This window comes from Balearica regulorum, chromosome 1 (genome assembly GCF_011004875.1).
Source record: "Balearica regulorum gibbericeps isolate bBalReg1 chromosome 1, bBalReg1.pri, whole genome shotgun sequence".
Taxonomy (NCBI): Eukaryota; Metazoa; Chordata; class Aves; order Gruiformes; family Gruidae; genus Balearica; species Balearica regulorum.
In genome coordinates this window covers 49,554,413-49,573,282 of record NC_046184.1, presented here as the reverse complement: position 1 = coordinate 49,573,282, position 18,870 = coordinate 49,554,413, and the positions used below count along the sequence as shown (strand labels likewise).

The 18,870-nt window shown below is 39.2% G+C and overlaps 1 long non-coding RNA gene across 1 annotated transcript; it reads right to left on the bottom strand.

Moving 5' to 3' along the window:
• Positions 1–1,703: 1,703 nt before the first annotated feature.
• On the bottom strand, positions 1,704–12,544 carry LOC142600053 (uncharacterized). Its single transcript, XR_012833518.1, has 2 exons — positions 12,371–12,544; positions 1,704–1,846 (listed from the first exon to the last, which is right to left on the bottom strand). It is a non-coding gene; the product is annotated as an uncharacterized LOC142600053 (long non-coding RNA).
• Positions 12,545–18,870: the final 6,326 nt, after the last annotated feature.

Below are 18,870 nucleotides of genomic sequence, written 5' to 3'. Positions count from 1 at the left end.
GGTAGGTTACTTCTCTTTGTTTCTTGTAGACAAGTCCTGCCACAAATCTTTCAGCTCTACCACACACAAAGACAGGCTTTTGTTTCATTTTGGTTTGAATTATTTCAATATAAAATCAACATACCAGCTGAATGTTCAGTGTTTTTTTAATAACCGTCCTTACTTCTTTCTGAGTTTGTTTCCCTTTAACTTGCTTATTTGCCAGTAGCCCCTCGCTGAAATGGATACAGGCAGCTACTTATTTTATTATCAGTTCTTGTACTGAAATAAAAAGCCATTTACTTGGGTTGCTGTATAGGGGACCCCTCCTCCTGCAAGGAATTCGTTTATTTGGGAATAAAAAAAAAAAGTCAGGTCAACACTTTTGTCTGTTTAAGTCTTCACAGCATGATACTTACACTGCAAAGTTGTAGCTAGAGATGAAAGAAATGGTGTTAGATGCAATTTAAAAGCTCTCTAATCTTCTCTTAGCAGTTATTTCACCCTTGATCTTCCTGTGGGGATAGGGAGGGGAAGGAGGGTGCTGGCTGTTTCTGTGTGGCTGAACAGATGAATGATTGGCTCCTGGTACCACTGTACTGATGGGTCTAGTGTCCTGATGGACTCTTTAATCCAGGTCATCTCACTGGTCAGGAGAGGGGACCCGTGCCTTGTCGGTGAGGCCTGGTGGGTGGGAGGGTAGGTGTCACCCACCTGGACCTCTGATGCCAGATCCAAAGGGACCTGGGCATTGTCCGGGAGAACAGATGGCAGTGGTGCAAACCCCACTGAGCATTTAACTGCTACTATTTATTAAATTCTTTCCTGCAGCTCTTGGTCTCATTCAGTGAGATCGTGTGGTCTCCCTGTTATCTCCCTACTGTTTGTTTTCTTTTCTCCCTCTGCCCTTTTGCCACTTCTTTCTTTTATTTGCTTTTGTGTGTGCATGTGTGAGTCTGTCTCCTCTGTTAACTCTCCTCTGCTTCTTCCCTTGCTTCAGCACTTTGTTCCTTGGCACCAGAAAAAAGTTGCAAAAACAAGGCATGAAAATATGCCATGTGAAGAGTTACAAGAATGAATGCTCTGGAGCTGTAGGAGTGGCTGCAAAGCCTGACCACTCTTTAAATGTAGCTAGAGACGCTTGTGGAGATGGCTGCATGGCGAGTCAGCAGTGGTACCGAGGGACCAAACTCAATGACCATAGCAGATCCTTCCAGTCTTCTTTCATTTTCCTTTGGACCATCAGTTTTAAGCAGTTTAGGCCAAACTAAAACCTCATAAGCAACACTTCTAACAGTGACATGTAATTAAAGAGTCAAATGCTATGGACAGTATTCCAGAAATAGTAGGTTTCAGTGTTTATGGGGTCTCGAGGGCCCTGGATCCTTTAAACAGTACTGAAGAGAATGTTAGTCACCCTATTTTGTGGCAATATGACAGTTTTCCAGCTACAGGCATTCTTGGCACTTAGATGACAATTATCATCCAAAGGAAGAAACTCTGGCCCTGACCAGCACATTTACTGTATGTAGTGTTCCCAGATGTTGTTTTCTTCAAATGTGGCTTCCTCATGAATGCATCCCATTTGGCAATAGGTAGAGCAGTAGAGGTGAGTTCTTGTGAATGCGAGCTGAATAACAAAAAATACAGAACACTTCACAGCATAAACTGTAAGGACAATTCTGGCCAACTGTCCTCTTTTTTTTTAACATTTTGAAAAGACCTTGTCTTCAGAGACTTCACTCAGAAAATAAATGCTGTAGTACTGGCTTAGTTCCTGGGACTGGATTTTTGCTGTATGAACTGGAGACACTGAGCAGAAGCAGATAATCAAGACTGTGAGGCTGGAAACCACCACGTCCCCTTCCTGAAAAAATAACATAAAATTAGGAGCTTCGTAAGCTTGTTTCATTTGAATCACTCACAGAAAACATTTTACAACATCAGGACTGAATGCTACTCTTGGACAGGAACACAGAGTATTGATGAGCTAAGTATGATCAGCATATCTAAACAGAACAAAATCTTTTAATCAGTGAGCATATTTTTATCAATTGCTGTTAAGTGTTGCAGAGACTTTATTTGTTCCTGTCCCCCTATGGGAAAAAGCAAAGCAAACCAAAAAGCTCATCTTCCACCCGGTGTTATAAGATTGAAAGCAGTTGTTTCTTGGAGTAGAATGATTTTCAGTTCTTATACCCTTCCAAATTTTGCATTCCACAAATTTGAGAACACCAAAATTGAATTACTGATATTTATTCAAGAAACCACAAAAATGCTCGGACCTTTCAACCACTAGTATTGTGATCAGTGTGACTCCTATCTGAGTGCTGATGGTGAAAATGATGTCTTATTTTAAAAATAAAAAGTAGCATTCCAGACACTCCCATCTTGGTTGAAAATAAAAAGAATTACTGCCTCAGTAAAAGCTTCAGTTAAAAATAAACCTTCACTTTCTTACCGTTAAAGGCAACTGAAAAAATCCTAAACTGTCTTAACTGTGGGTTTTTTACTTTACTTTACTCTACTCTACTTTACTTTACTTTACTTTACTTTACTTTACTTTATGTCGTTGTTGTTATTACTATTATTATTATTTCATTGGTAAAGTTGCTAAAAAAGTCTCCTGGGAAGTGGATTTGTATCTGAAAACAGAAATATAGTGCCATGCATTTCAACTGGATGGCATTTCTAATAAAAGCAAAATGAAACACAGAGAGAGAGAGATATTTATCCTAAAATTGCCTGTGGTTGTGGGGTGGAGGTCATTATAGTATTCTGCAGGTATGTGGTAAAACGGGCTTGCCCAATCAAGCAGAGTAAGGTCTTGAACTATGGCTTTATACACCCAATTACACCCAATCACACCATCCAGACTTGGTCTCTAGTTGTCTAATGTAATTAATGTTTAGTTGCTCATACAACATAAATCTACTCCAAAAAGAGAGAAAACTAGAAGTCCAATACTGTAACTAAAACCTAAATAAGAGTTCAAGTCTCCAAGCCAAAATGTGCATGAAGAGCGAATGTTTCCCACAGCAGAGCAGGTGAACCACTCGTCTCCTATGAGTTTGTATATGTACCTATGAAAAACTCTTTTATGATTTCCAAATAGTAAGAGATGGTGCATGCGTTAGTGGTGACGAAGCTGGTGTGAGGTTAAAGAAAGGGAAATAGTGAGAAACTTTGGGATAATTTATACTGTGAGACTACAGGTATGAATTATTCATCCCAATGAGCAATGTGGAGAGAAAGTACCTTGTCGGCTTAAGATCAGGTCTAAGCATAGACAAGGTAAAATGTGTTTATGTAAAGCTCTATATGCTCTTTGGTCCATATTTTCTGTAAGTTAAGGAGACAACAGTAGTACTTCCACTGTTCAAGGTGCACTGAAATAATTTTTCTTCATTATAAAAAGTAAAAGCTTTACATGTAATTTTCAAAAGAGAGCATCTCAGCATTTTCATGAGCTTTAGACAGGATCTTCACCCAAACAGAATATGCATTCTTCCATGAACTTCTCCCTGTCACAGCAGATATGTCAGCATATATATATACACAACAGTCTTACATGCTTGCATTTTGTATTTCCAAAAGTAGCCATCTTTCTTTATCTTATTCCAAGATAAGATGGTAGATTCATAAATGTCTTCCATTCATTCTCATTCCTTAGTGCCTCAGGGGAGAGGAAGCAATTAGGAAACCAATGAAAGAGGGGGAGAAGGTTTTCAGACATCACCTGAGCAGTTGTGCTCATTTTTCCTGCAGAGGCGCAAAGGCACAGCTACACAGCCTGTCCCACCTCCTCTTTGGTGCTCAGTACTCTGCTGCCCAGTGCAGGGGAAAAAAGGAGAAATTAAGGAACAAGGTAAATTTCAGTTCTTCCGCAGCAAGTGTGATGTTCCTAGCTTTCAGCATTTCTTACAAGAGATGTAGGCTTCTCTATGCTTATTTTGCCTAAACGTAATATTAGGCACTTATGAACTGGGAAGAATTAATTTAATTTTCCTTTATCACCTCTGTCCTTCCATCTACTTTCTCCTACCACATAGGCTACACCTGGATAGGCACCTTAGTCAGAGGACTGGACTGTTAGCTGTATGAGATGTCCAGAAAAAAGGGACTCTAGGCTGTTTGGCAGCTATTTCAGTGTTTCTTTCTTGGGTATTTCACGACTTGAAATAAAAATCTAGGGGAAAACAAAAACCAAACAACAACAACAACAAAAACCCAAAACCAAACAGAAAGAGGATCAGAAGATCCTTAGGCTTTTCCTTAGACTTTTCCTAAGGACTCAAAGGGACTTTGTAGAATTTATTGTAACCCTGGTGGTCCCTGAGTTTCTGTGCTGAAGTCTGAAGGAAAAGACTTGTCCTGCAAGGAAAGAGTGGATGGAGAAAGAGAACAGATTTATGTTCTTCTATTTATGTTCTCTTTCTTCTGATTTTTTTCAGGAAAAGTTAATTTTTATGTTAAAAAAAACCCAAAAACCTGTCTTCTGAGTTTAAAAGTCCTTCTGATGGTCCTGAGGTCTGATTTCAAGAAAATGACATAGACCCACCTCACTCACTGGCCAACAATCAATAACAGTGAAAGCAACAGCAGCAAAGACAAAAATTTAAAAGACCCATGTTCAGTATATTCCTCTACCTTTTCAATTACTTTGAAAACAGGAAAAAATGGATCTTTTTTCCTGAATATGAAGGTACCAAAGTTATTTTATTTCATCACCTGCATAGTTGTGCATATTTAAGAAATGCAAACAAGAAAAAGCAACTGTAAAAATAATGAAAAGTTGGGAGTTAGTTTTCATAGTTACTTCTTTTTCATGTCTCAGAAAACCACAAAAGGAATCTTTGATCCCAGTTGGTCTAATGAAGTGATAAATTAGGTCTTCATTACCTATTCCTCTGGCAGTTCTTTGGGCAAATGGAAAACACCTGTAAAGCCAAATATTTTGGTCTGTAAGGGCAAAGGCTTTTATTATAGCTAGGAATAAAAGATAGTGCAACACTATAAAAGGTTTGGGTTTTGGTGTGTTTTTTTTTCCTCTAATTTGAGACTACTGATGTTCTCAGCTCATTTTTGTTGTTAGCTCAAAACACCCTTTGGGTACTTTATGATACCTTATTCAACAAATAATCCCACTGACCCACACAGGAATGACTCACAACACTAGCAACTAGCCAGTGTTATTTAAGTAATCAAAATATAAGAGTGTTGGAAGAACTTTGTGCTGCTTTGGCATCTCTACTACTGTTTGGAACATATTTCAGTTATTTTTATGACATTTTAATCTGATATTCTGTAAATAGCCCTAGGAGAATGACTTTGTAGAAGAGACATAACATAGCAAAATATACCAATACAAGAAAATACTTTACACTATTTTAAATAATCATTTATGGGGATATTGCAGTGAATAAACATTATTTTTTTCTTTATTTTCTTAAATGTTGTGTATTTTTGTGTTTTAAATAGATGCATGAAGAACAGCTGGATAACTTCAAAAGCCTAGTCTTGATGCAAAAATCTAAAAGTCTCCTGACTACTCAAAGCTTATCCTTGACTCTTTTGATAGGCCCTCTGTATTTTCTAAGTACAATGCACTTTTTTGTTCTGATTCAGCCACAGTCATCTTTCCAGTAAGTTCTAATCATCCATTACTTTAAACTTTGAAAGTTTGCTTGCCCGATTGAAGTCAATGAGAAACATTCTCTAGCATGTATTTATGGTGGAAACAAGACAGACAAAACACCTCGGTGTGACTATAGTAGTTTTCCTTTTAAAGGGATACAAACTCTTATGTTGTTTTCTTTCCTGTTTTCATACCAAAGCCCATGAAAAAGTTCCGCATACACTGAGTTTTGAATGGGGCGATATTATCTGAATTACTGTTGTTTTCCTATCAGCTATTCTTGCTATTGCTTGATTATGAGACTTCTGATGGCAAGCAGGGTGACCTTCTCAAGCCTCTGATACCATTACATGGTGTGAAGGATGTAATGTTTCAAACATCCTCCTGTTTGAGGATGACTCAACTTTAACTCCATCTCCTTATGCTCACCATGTAGATTCAGATGCAAAAAGTGTAACACAAAGTCATGTTGCTGTCATAATCTTAACAGACTTCCAACAGGCTGCAAGAGCATGCCGTCACATATTTGAATTGGAGCATTTTCCGGCAACCTCACTTAATCCATCCTCTGTAGGAGGAAAATTAAAGCTATGTTTCCACTGAGTTCAGGCAAGGTTTCTGGAAATATGTGCTTCTTAACAAAATTACAAAGATTCTTCCCACCTGCTTCTGCTTTCACCCCTGATTAAACCCTAAGGTCAATTATTTGAAAATCTGGGGAAACTTCTCAGTCAGAGGTAAATCAGATTCCAGAAAGAGAAGAAATCCAAATGGGAAAAAAGAGAACGGATGAAGCAATCTGGTAATGTTGACAAATAGGTTGGCTTTTTTAATGTAGTCTGTCAACTTAGGACAGGGAAATTGTGATGTAATGGGAACAGAAACTCTTGGTCATAATACAACCTGACATTTATTTTGAATTGATGGAAAGTTTCACAATAAACACTTTTTATCCACATTTTTGCTACAATGCAAGAATGCTAGGGCCATTTTGTCTTCCTGTAAAGTAAAGGGTCTTTCTCTCCGCTTTTCTGTATTTTTTTAAAAGAACTGGTCCACCAAGACATTAGGTACCTCTAATGTTAAAATTCTGAATGAAATGTTTTGATCATCCCTCTTTGTAAAATGGCACACTGAAGAAAAAAATACATGTATGACGGCAAGGAACATAATGGACAACATCTTAGTGAAAATTTGGAATAAAAGAATAAGACTATCCCTCTTCAGTATGAGTATTAAACATTGGGTTTAAAGTGTTAGAGCCAGCTTGTATTCTTGTTCACACTGACATGATGCTCATAGATTTAGGCAGCAGATTCAGGGGTATATCTGGCAGCAGGATTGGGTTGTTGCGCATTACTGGCATTACTGGATGCTCTGGCTATATCTATACAACTAAATGAGGCCAGGCTCTGAGCTAAACCTCTGCAAGAGGTGCTCATTCCTACTGCTTTTTTGGCAGTCTCTAGGGCACAGTTTTGAGCTGAGCTCACCAGCACCTCTCCAACAATGCGAGAGACTGTGGGACAACATGGGCCAAACCCTGTTCTCAGTAAATAGTCTGCATGAATCTACGGTATTGGGATGATGTGGCTAGGGCGTTCAGATGCATGGCCTTAGCAGTACAGATAACTACAACATATTTTACAGCTGCCATGTCAGTTGACTGTAGGCTCATAGAGCAGGCTATGGTTGAGATGCAAAGTATGTGGAGAAGGAATGGAGGCCAGTAGAGATTTTGGGGGGGATATTTGTGATACAGAAGAGTGTCACTATAGTTCCTTAGTGGTCTTGTATTCCCTCCTGTGGAAACTAGCAATACAGGAGTGGGGCGAAAAAGGAAAATATGTGGAAAAAAATAAGCTGGAAATAGCAAAAGGGGCCTTTTAACAGCATCAAGAGGCCCTTCTGTTTAACTGCAGAAGTGATCATGAGAGTTTGGTGAGGAATAGAGTCCACATGCTCTTCCCTGTTCACCCTCCAGACCCAGTTTGTAGCTAGCAGAAATGAGTGTAGCCATCAGTACTATTCTCACTTGTACCAGCTGAAATTTCAAGGCCATATTTAAGCCAATTAATATAGGTGTCCAGCTGAGGCAGTGGAACTCTTTTTTTCACCACTGAGTTTGCAGGAAGCCAAGTCTGAACTGCCTTTGTACATTTAGATTTATGGCAGCAGCAGCAGTGCTCAAGTTAGACACTTTTGGTTAGGCAGGATCATTTATTTTAGCTATCTAAAATATAGATATGTGGGCTTTCTTCAAGGTCAATGGAGAGACCAGGTCCAGATTTATTGTGTTCTAGGGTAGTTATCTAAGGCAGGTGGGATGAATCTCAGTCTCGGTATGCATTGCTTACAGGCATAACCGAGATGATTAACTTACTTACACTAGAGGTCTGGTTTTTCTACACCTGCATTTGAATGGCACATCCACCTTGTTCTTAATGAAGATATCAGGCCCTGTGAAAATTTAACGCACCTCAGACATGGAACTTAAATTTCAGATAGGTAAAATACCTTTCTCTGCTATCAGGACCTGATTCTCTGTCTCCTGCAGTTAATGGCAAAGATACCATTGACTTCAGTGGGAAGGACTCAGCCACAGATGCTCAGTGGTCTGGTTGTCTGACCAGCTCTATGCTTAGGTAAACTGAAATCTCAGTTATATCTTTAATAACAACAGATTTAACAGGATCTTGTGAGTTGCAAAAGCTAACCAGAAGCAGGGTTCTAATATTGTTGTAGGAACTGTAATATCCTTAGTGCGTTTCATATACTACTTTTTTCCTGGATTTGGGGCAGTAAAATCAAAATTACCTAGTTGTGTTTTTGTCAGATTGCTTGTGGTAGTTTGTGCAAATAGCATGTAGATAGATGACTTGTAAAAGGTCCAGAATCTAATTTTTTTTTTTAGAGTTATACTTTTCTTGAAATATTTTCCCTCTTGTGCTGATGTACGTTTACCAGCAGAGGTGCTAAACTCTGGAGTGACCCTGCTGGTTTAGTCCTGAGCTCTGTTTGATGGGGGGAACTCAGTATTATAACACAAAAGGAGCACATCAAATCCAGAAAAGATAATGGGAACATTGAAAAAGTTCAGTGAGGCAAAGTAATAATATTCCAGAAATTGGAAATCCCATCAGATGAAGTCAGTGGAATGGAATGTATGTCATGAGACATAAAATGTCTGATGAAAATAAAGAGGGTTTAAGAAAGTTATTGAAGACACTGAACCAAAATATTTCAGTCTCAGAATCAGGAAGTCTGAGAGAGAATAGTCGGGTGTATTGGAACCTCAGGAATCTTAATAAGCATTTAAGGATGGGAACAAGTTTATGGAGTTGATAGGTGGCTTTTAAACATCTGTTTTTACCAGTGATAATTCAATTGAGATATTGCCTGAGACATACTGTTTTAAGGGAATAAGCATGAGAGCAACGAGGTGCAAAAGAAGAATGATGGAAAAAAATTAAAACATCAGAAGAAAAAAAGAGTGATATACACCTAGAAATTTTGAAAGGACCGAACAGTGGATTTTCTGAGCTGCAGACAAAACAATAACAATACAAGCTGCTACACTATGAAATTAGATTGTAGCAAATATTTTACTTACTTTTTTTAAGTCCTAAAGGGTAATATTTTAAAAGACAAAAGATGTTTCTTAATTAAGATACTGAAAAGAGATTGAAAAATAGATACTTAAAATATTTCTGTAATAAAGTAATATAATTTTTAATAATCATTTGCATTTCACACTTCATCCATAAACATTAGCCAGTCCTGTACTGAATTTGTAAACTGACAATCCTAGGACTTTTATCTGTGAGTCTGAGGTTTTTTTGATTCCACGTGTTTTTTCTTTTTCATTCTTTTCCATATGTCTGTAATACCATCAATGCTGGAGAAAACAGAAAAGCTGAAGAAATGAATGGGCAGAGCAGTTCATTAAAGAGATTATATCTGTATCTGGGTGTATTTCATAGAAATCTGGATTAACCTTCCGCAAATGAGAGTGGAAACTTTAATTTAGTTCCAAGAGTAATAAAAATGTTCTGGATGGAAATGTGCATCACTTAATGGCACAGCCTTCTTCTTACTCACATTGTCTGTGTGTTGCATTACTCCCCAGGGAACACATTCCTTCACATTTTTGTCCATCAAAGCCAGATTGCTACTATGCCACGTAAATTGAGGCAGTACTTGAAGGGAAAGAGTTGATGGCTCATCGTTATATAAAGCTTGCTGATGAGTTCAGAAGCGATGGGGTTACTGGGTTTCTCAGTTCTGTCTGTTCAGCAATGGGGATTTCAGTGGCCAGCTCCAGCGCTTGCAGCACGCTCTGTGATGGTGGCTAGCCGCAGTGTCCGCAGCCACAAAGCTGAGCTCTGCGTGCCGGTGTGCCCTCACCTCCCAGCCCACGCACAGAGCAGCCCAGTGCTTTTTGCAAGCCAGTTTGCAGGGTGTCCCAGCCACGCTGCAAACAGGCTGCGGGGTGGGGGGGTGGGGTAGGTGTCTCCCCAGAGCTGTGAACGCCCATAGTAGCACATTATAGGAGATCCTCTGGCTAATGTTGAACTATTGCCTTGTGTGAGACTGCAGGAGCATATTCCCTGGCTCGTCCTTCTCCTTATCTGTTTCATGTTATTTCTTTTACATGGCGCTTGCCCTGTGAAATGCCGTGTTATAACTCCCCTATTCAACAACCCCCAGCCCAGATCACTGCACTTGGACCCCATCTTTTCCCATCCACCAGCCTTGCTAAGACAGTCTTTGCTCTTTTTTCCATCAGATACTCTGTGCATGGTGGAAGAAGTCAATTTTGGGTTTTTTGTTTTTGTTTTTGCGGGGTTTTTTTTGTGTCTAGGGCTATAATTTTCTTTTTCCTGTTAACTTCACTGTGGTCTTTGGGAGAGCAAGAATGTCAGAATTTTGTCCCTAATGTGAGACTTTAAGTTTTCATTAATAAGACAGTCACGATCTTGGCAAGATATGGGGAAAGCCCCAAAACTGATGAAAGGGGACCCCATGACCAGAGCTGCTTTTTACCTTCAGTCTTCCTGTGGGCTATGTAAAGCAATTGGCAAGGACTCCTGACATACCGGATGAAGATGGTAAACAAATATGAAAGACATTTTATTAAAGCAATATTAAAAGCCTGGAAAAACTTTATGAATAATAATAATAATAATAAAAAAAAGAACAAATTTATTTTAATTTTTTCTGTCCTTCCACTTTGAAAACCTGTTGAAGGGGAACAGCATGGTTTGAGACATATTCAAGGGCAGTGCTACTCCCTTCTTCTGTGGCTTGCTTCCATTTCTGCATGGAGTTGACCATTCTGGCCTTTGGGAGCTTTCTAGGAGGCTCGTACAAGAATTCCTGGTGCCAAAAACATTAGCTCCAAATACATGTTTTCAAAGTTAAAAGCGGATAGCACCTTTCTCCCAGCTGCTTCATTGCTACTGCTTTTAGTGCCTGGCAACTGATCTTGGTCCATCTGATCTCAGTCCAGCTCAACAGAGAATGGACACCATATATCCCTATTTTAGCTTGAAAGAAAAAAAAAAAAAATAGCAGAAAAGTGGTTTGAGAACAGTTTGACAGTAGTCAATAAGAAACTGCCAACACAAAGCATCTGGACAAACATTGAACTGCTTAAGGCAGTGGCAATGAAGTGTTATTTGCCCCTGTTTTCCCTAACTGCTTACCAAGTAGCACATTATAAACTATGAACCTTCTGACTGCACAATATTGCTCTGGTTTCTAGAGCAGCTCTGTAAATTGGAGAAAAAAAGGGCTCAAGCATCCAGGAAATTCTGGTTAGATATCACATGTGCCTGTCCCAAGCCCAATGACCACATATGTTATAATAAGTATTTTCTGGCACTGCATAAAGCAACAGCAAATTACAATGTAAGCTGTTCCACTAAACTCTCTTTCATCTGCCCAGTGCAGCCTTCTCACACTTATTGTGAAGTTTCTAACACCAAGACAATAAGAAAATATTTGTTATTTAATTCCTTAATTACTTAAACACTGCTCTGTGCTTATCACAATGCCAGACAGGTGCCCAGGAAAAAAAAATAGTAGATGTGTACTATGGACAAGAAAGAAGATCAAAAGAGGGAAAAAAAATAACTTGCTGGGTTTGAGATTTAGGAATCTAGTCTTCTCACAGGAAAGTCAAAACAGCACTGTATGGACAGACTCAGTATCGAGCAATGACAGCAATGTTGTTGGAATTTCCATGGCAAAAATAGATACAGAATTATGTTGCAGAAGTATTTCCATCTACTCCTAAACAGAAAGTCTCTCGTCTCAGACAAGCTGATAGGAGCTGGGATGGGAAAGTCAGTAATACACTATTAGACATCTCCGTACAGACAGGTACGTATGTATAGCTGCTCTTCCTTAGACTTGGCATTCCATCCACTGTTGGATTAGATACAGATAGGATTAAATACACAAGGAGTTACAACAGAAGAGGTGGAAGGGTGAAAAGACTTCTGATTGAATGAGAAAAGTAACACAGAAGACTGAATGACATCTGCCTCAAACTTTCTTGCCTAGATTTCATAAACATTGTGAAATGCTCTGTGGTCTCTATTATGAACAAAATGTACCCAAAGGCTTTTGTTAAAAATCTGTGTAAAATACCTCCAGAATTGCCAATTTTTTTTTGTGGTCAAAAACCATAACAGACTGCAATAAGGAGAAAAAAATGAAAGATATAGGTGCAAAGTTCATGCTTACCTTCTGGATTCTGTATTTTCAGAGTGATCCTGAGTGACAATTTATGTCTTTTTTTTTTTTTTTTCTTGAGCAACATTTCCAGAAATGGAAGTTCATGAAGTTCAACAAGGCCAAGTACAAGGTCCTGCACATGGGTCAGTGCAATCCCAAGCACGAGTATAGGCTGAGCAAGGAATGGATTGAGAGCAGCCCTGAGGAGAAGGACTTGAGGGTATTGATTGATGAGCAGCTCAACATGAGCCGGCAGTGTGTGATTGCAGCCCAGAAAGCCAACCGTGTCCTGGGCTGCATCAAAAGAGGAGTGACCAGCAGGTCAAGGGAGGGGATTCTGCCCCTCTACTCTGCTCTTGTGAGACCCCACCTGGAGTACTGTGTCCAGCTGTGGGGGCCCCAACATTAGAAGGACATGGAACTGTTGGAGTGAGTCTAGAAGAGGGCCACAAAGATGGTCAGAGGGCTGGAGCCCCTCTCCTATGAAGACAGGCTGAGAGAGTTGGGGTGGTTCAGCCTGGAGAAGAGAAGGCTCCGGGGAGACCTTAGAGCAGCCTTCCAGCACCTGAAGGGGCTTACAGGAAAGATGAGGAGGGAGTGTTCATCAGGGAGTGTAGTGATAGGACAAGGGGTAATGGGTTTAAACTAAAAGAGGGTCAATTTAGATTAGATGTTTAGAAAGAAATTCTTTACAATGAGGGTGGTGAGGCACTGGAACAGGTTGCCCAGAGAAGCTGTGGATGCCCCATCCCTGGAAGTGTTCAAGGCCAGGTTGGATGAGGCTTTGGGCAACCTGGTCTAGTGGAGGGTGTCCCTGCCCATGGCAGAGGGGTTGGAACTAGATGATCTTTGAGGTCCCTTCCAACCCAGACCATTCTATGATTCTATGAAATTACCTTAACAAATAGGATGCAACTCTTAGATGATACCTCAAAGAAATTGCATATTAAACTCACAGAACTGAGGCTTCTCAGAGACCATGAAGTATTGCATGTTTATATTAATATCAGGAAAGCTGGCAATTCTTGAAAACTTTGATGTTCATTTCAAATCCTACTTTTAGGGATCCTAAAAGGAAATTTGTTAAGGAGGGCATGAGGAAACCTATTGGAGTGTGAGTTGTAGATCAAGTGAAAATTCCTAATAGCATACTCAGATAATCCAAAAAGTGGCATTAGGTTGCCTTGCCCTAATAAAGCTGTCAGAAAACCTCTTTGACAAACCAGTTGTTTTGAATTTTTTTTTTGGGGGGGGGGGGTCAGAAAATATTTGTTTGCTGACACCGAGTCTTTCCACAGGAACGTACTATTTAAACAAAATTTATTAAGAAAGCCTTTTTTAGGTTCAGGATAGAATTGCTTGCTGATCAAGTGTGAAAGAGAGAAGCAGAGAGAGCCCCCCCACACTCAGTTGCCAGGTGCTTAGGGCACACATTGCAATAGACGAGCTTTGTGCGAGTGCATCTTGGGTTTATTAAATGAGAGGCGACTGCCTCAGCTCTCCAGAAAGTGACTGTTTTGGGAATATGGTGATTTCTCCAATTGTTCCTTGGCATAAGGAGAAAATTTATGAAGTCTTAGAACCACTATGAAATCTCAAGAAAGCCAGTTTCGCTTAGTTATATTTCTGAGCTTGCAAATTTCAAAATATAAAAAGTAAGTTGATCAGCTGAGCTGGCCACATTTTCAACATGTCATTTTTATGGAGACAGAGGAAAAGTCAAAATCATGTTTGTTGCCATTAAGGACAACAAACAACGATTACAATATCTATAAAGTTGAAGATGGTTTAGGATATTTTTGAAATGTCTGAAGACAAAGCAGACCATCGTCTGGCAAGCCTAGTACTTGAGCAGGTCTCTGGACTCTGGAAGAGCATTTGACAGATGAATCTGTCTTCATTATGGAGACTCCCATAAAGCACAGCTTTGAAATAGGGCTTAAATATAATATACTCATATTCTGGAAAATTGACCCAAGACTTACACTTCCTTATGACAGTCAAGTGTAAACCAATCTCACAGAAAAATGTTTCTGAAGTAGCAGCCTCACACTGCTCCTAAGCAAAAAGACTCATTCAGATACTGTTCTTACCATAGCTATCCTTGTAAAGGATGGAGATCCTGGACAGGTGAGTTAGGTAATTACTGCCTTCCTTTTTAAATCTGTGAAGATGTGGTTCCTGTCACTGAGTGTGTACAGCATGTGGAAGAAAGAGTATGTGGATGGGAGAGGGACCTGTCTGCAAGGTATTGATATCGAAATAGCAAACATTCCTCATAGCTTGACACTGCAGTGCTGGTTTGGATGGTAAGATGGTGGAAAGGGCAGATTTTAAAGGGTTTCCACTACTTTAGGGATGTGATTTATGGATGTTAGGTATCCAGCCTCAGCTAGCCATCTAGGCTTCTCCCATGGTCTGTGGAAAGAAACTGCATAGCCACGTGGTCATGGATTCATCTTAATATAGGTCTGTATGATTAACAGGGTGAATCATTTCCCATAACTGCCTATCCCTCTCCACGCACTAGAGAGGTTGCACACTTAATGTATTACATTGGGTGCTTAACTTACAGATAGCAAAAGTTAGATGAAATGAAATTCCTCTCACCTTAGTGCTGTAAATAACCATCTAGTTCCTATTGTGTAACTTGTGAGCAAAGTATCTCAGTCTCGGTGAAAAGCAATGATGCATAAGACAAAACTCTCGAACTCCCTACATGCAGTTCCTTGTTCTGTTCTGGGGACTACACAAGTGGGAAAGGGGAATCAATCCTCTGGGTTCATTGTGGTTCTTCAATTTTTTATCCTATTCCTTATAGACAAATCTGCCGTTTCATCTTTCTAACACAGCTTTAACATATGGAGAGAGACAAGTTCTGCAAACAGGCGGAAGTGAAGTATGTTGTGGAAACATTAAGATCTTTGTGGCTATAAACTCAGAGCGATGCCAGCTGGAAACTGTAATTTAAAAATCGACCTACAATAAAAGTTTAACTTAAACCAAACAGAACATTTTTTTGTGAGTTCTTTGCACAGTGTGAATTTTGCACTCACTGATTTTACCACAATATTACCTTCAAATAAGTAAAGTCCTCTGAGATTATCTGCAGGGTCAATAAATCTTAAATAGTGCAATGTTATCATCTTTAATTTCTAGTAACCCAGACCTGGAACATCTACATGTAACATGTAGATGTTATTCAGTCTTAAGTATCTTCAATGATAGTCAAGAGCAGAAGACAATGAGGTTACTCTCTTTTTAAATTGCTCAAATGAGATGAACTCACTGTTAATAAGAAGTGCCTCACAACCTTAGAAAGAATGAACTTTATTGAATCTTTCTGGATATTTTACCTCCATTACTAAGTGACCATTATTAAAATTCTAAGGGATCTAAAAGTGAGCAAAAGAGGGGGCAGGGTGGCACCTCCTTGGATTACTACATATGTCTGTATTGAACAAAGTGAACCTAAATCTTAGATTGACAGCTGGTCTTTTATAATATAGTGTCCAAGTTCTCATGAACATTTAATTCTCCTTGCCTTGCCTTGCCTTGCCTTGCCTTGCCTTTCCTTTCCCCTTTCCCCTTTCCCCTTCCCTACCATCTTTTTTTTTTTTTTTTTTTTTTTTTTTTTTTTTTGTGTACAAGTATTTGGAGGATAAGTGAACTTTTGCTTGGCAGTTTTAGGGGCTTTTTGCTTGAAAACAGCATTGGAGCATGGGAGTTAACAAATCAGAGCAGTCAGCAGTCCTACATGCTGTACACAGTACTTGCACTGCAAGCAATATGACTTTTGTGAGAGGAAATGCACCATTTTATCTTAAAGGTCATGGGAGGTACTGTATCAAATAAATCACTAAGTTTTGTGGATCTCTAGTTATTACATGTATTCTCCTGGAGATGCAAAATTTGAGAGGGAGCCTGCTTCTAAACATGCTCTGTGTACAGGTGTCATGCTGTGAGCACAGGGGGTTCACAGTTCTGGGGTCCAACTGCATGTTAAAATTGGATGGTTTAAAATCAATCCCTCCTTGACATACCTTTCAAGTCTGAACAGATTGGAAGCCCTCGGGGTTCTGAATGTGACCTTCTCTGGAAGCACTTTATGAGATTAACTCTCAAAGCACAGCTGGTCTCTGTCTCCTGTTATGCTACATATTAGTGATGCCATCAAACTCTATTTGGAAAAGCACAAAAATCTGCAAGCCTACACTCAAATCTGACTGAGTAAAACTTGCTCCAAATTCCTTGTTTCCTTCCTCTTTATTCAGAGTCCATGGAAACCGCTTCCAGAAAGAATCCCCTGTTATAATTTCATTGTATATTATATTACATGTGGAGGAAAATACATATTCTTTACAACAACTCTGGAGAGACTTTAGGTTTTGTGTCATGTACAGTGAGTCTCTCAAAATCATAGTGAGGGAAAGAAGCACATTTTTCTCCAAAATTTGTATGGAGCAATTTTCTTCAGAGAGATTTGCTTCATAACACTGACAATAGTAGCTAAACGGTTGTTAGGAAATAGGATTCAGCAACTAATCTGAAGAAATGTGAAGTAGAAGCTCCCTTCTCACTCACAGCCTGTGATTAACTGCCAAGATTAATTTATGGGGCTTTCTTTTAAACTGAATTTATTCAAAAGTCCACTATATAAATAGTACAGAAAGAATGAAGACTCAAACTTTATGAGTTACATCACAGTAACTATTTGGCATTTACAGAGGGAGTCTGTGGCTGTCAGAACCAGAACAAGAACAAAATTTTGTTTCAAGTACTATGATTGGCCAGTGTCTGGACCAAAATGGAGTGAATTGGAACCAAATATTTGTCAAGACTTCCCCCTTTCAGTCATGGCCATAAAAAAGGAAGTTCCTGGCTGGCTGCTTTCCAGTGCACTCTGTCATCTTGTTCTCTGCTTTGGGATGGAGCTGCTCTGCCAGTTGTGCTCCTACCATGGCAGCAGCTGATTCAAACACTAAAGTAGACCTAGTAAGACTGTGTGTCATGTTACACCGAAGAAAACTAAAATGTTCTGGTTCCTTTGCCCTTTTGCTACTTCATTTATATCTGAATATGAGATTACATGATACCAAGGATCATCCCTCAAAAGACCCAGTTTATGAGATTCTTCAGGCCACCAGTTTTTATCCTGAAAAGACCAGTCTTTATTGAAGGGTGGCATCTGGACACCTATCATAGAAAAAAGTCAGCAGGGGAGAAATAAGGAGTAAAGTTTGGACACATGATTTTGGAAAACAAGTGGGGCTTGTGTAAAATATTCAAACTGAAAAATCAAATCCCTCTCTGGATTTTTAATCCATCTCATTCCTAATACTAGAGGAAAGCCTGTCTAGCATTACTTTAAAAACTGTTTTTTTTCCCCTTTATACAATGTAAAGTGTAATGACTTCATGGTCCTGGTGGAAGCATCACACATCTGCTGTTACTCTGTTTTCAGAGCAAGCTGTCTTCTGTCTCACAGAGGCTAAAGGGTCCAGATACAATTTCTTGGAATTTCTAAAACTAGAAAAGGATAAATTCTGATCTGCAGATGAAGCCATACTGGAAAAAATTACTAATAAATCATACTAACTTATAAAGTGGGTGGAGTAGAGCATTTGCCTCAGCCTTATTCCAGTCAAAGCCTCAAATCCAAATTTGTGTTACTCAAGCGCCTGAAAAACCAGGTGGCTCCTATTTAGATTTGCTAGACAGTTATAGCCACCCTGGGCAAAGGTTTTGCCAAGCAGAAAAATATAGGTTCCTGGTAGTTCTGCATAACTCTGTTCTGATATGTTTTCGTTAAATGATCACATTAGCCTTATCTGACTAAATCAATTTTCAGTTGCTCTGATGAAAAAGGAAGTATGAAGACACAGTGATAATCTCTGCAGTTACAGGAATAATGCCCTCGTTCCTTTTTAAAAATAGAAATAGGCGATGCATCTTTGGGAACAGAGAAGAAAAAAAGTCTGGAAACTTCCAGAGAAACCCACATAGTCATTGACAGTCATGGGCCAGAAACTTTCTGATAAATGTTCTTTATAATGTTCTTATAATTTGGGACATGTGACAGAGCAAATGAATGACTGCACCGGAGAAAAAGGACAATCAGCAAGGATGTGAAATTACACTTGGCACAGTTTACTTTGCCTCAGAGCTTTCTAGAGAATCAGTCTTTCATTTTAGCATAAGCCCAAACCCAGTTTTTTTTTTAAACAGTCTTTAGCTTTTGTGGCTGGTTGCTAGACATGCGGGTAAAAAGGAACTTTGAAACACAGTACACAGTTACATTTCCAAAACCTGCATCAGGCTCTGAATTGTTCACTTTCCTGGGGCAGGGGAGAGTAAGAGAGAAAAATAATTAAGGTGAATATTTTGTTCCTTGTATTTATTCTCTGCAGTAATAAAAGATTCTAGATCAAAGAGGTTCTTCCCAAGTTGAGCCTCAACTAAAGACAAATCCAAATGGTGTCCTTTTGATCTTTTTCTGTTTCATTCTT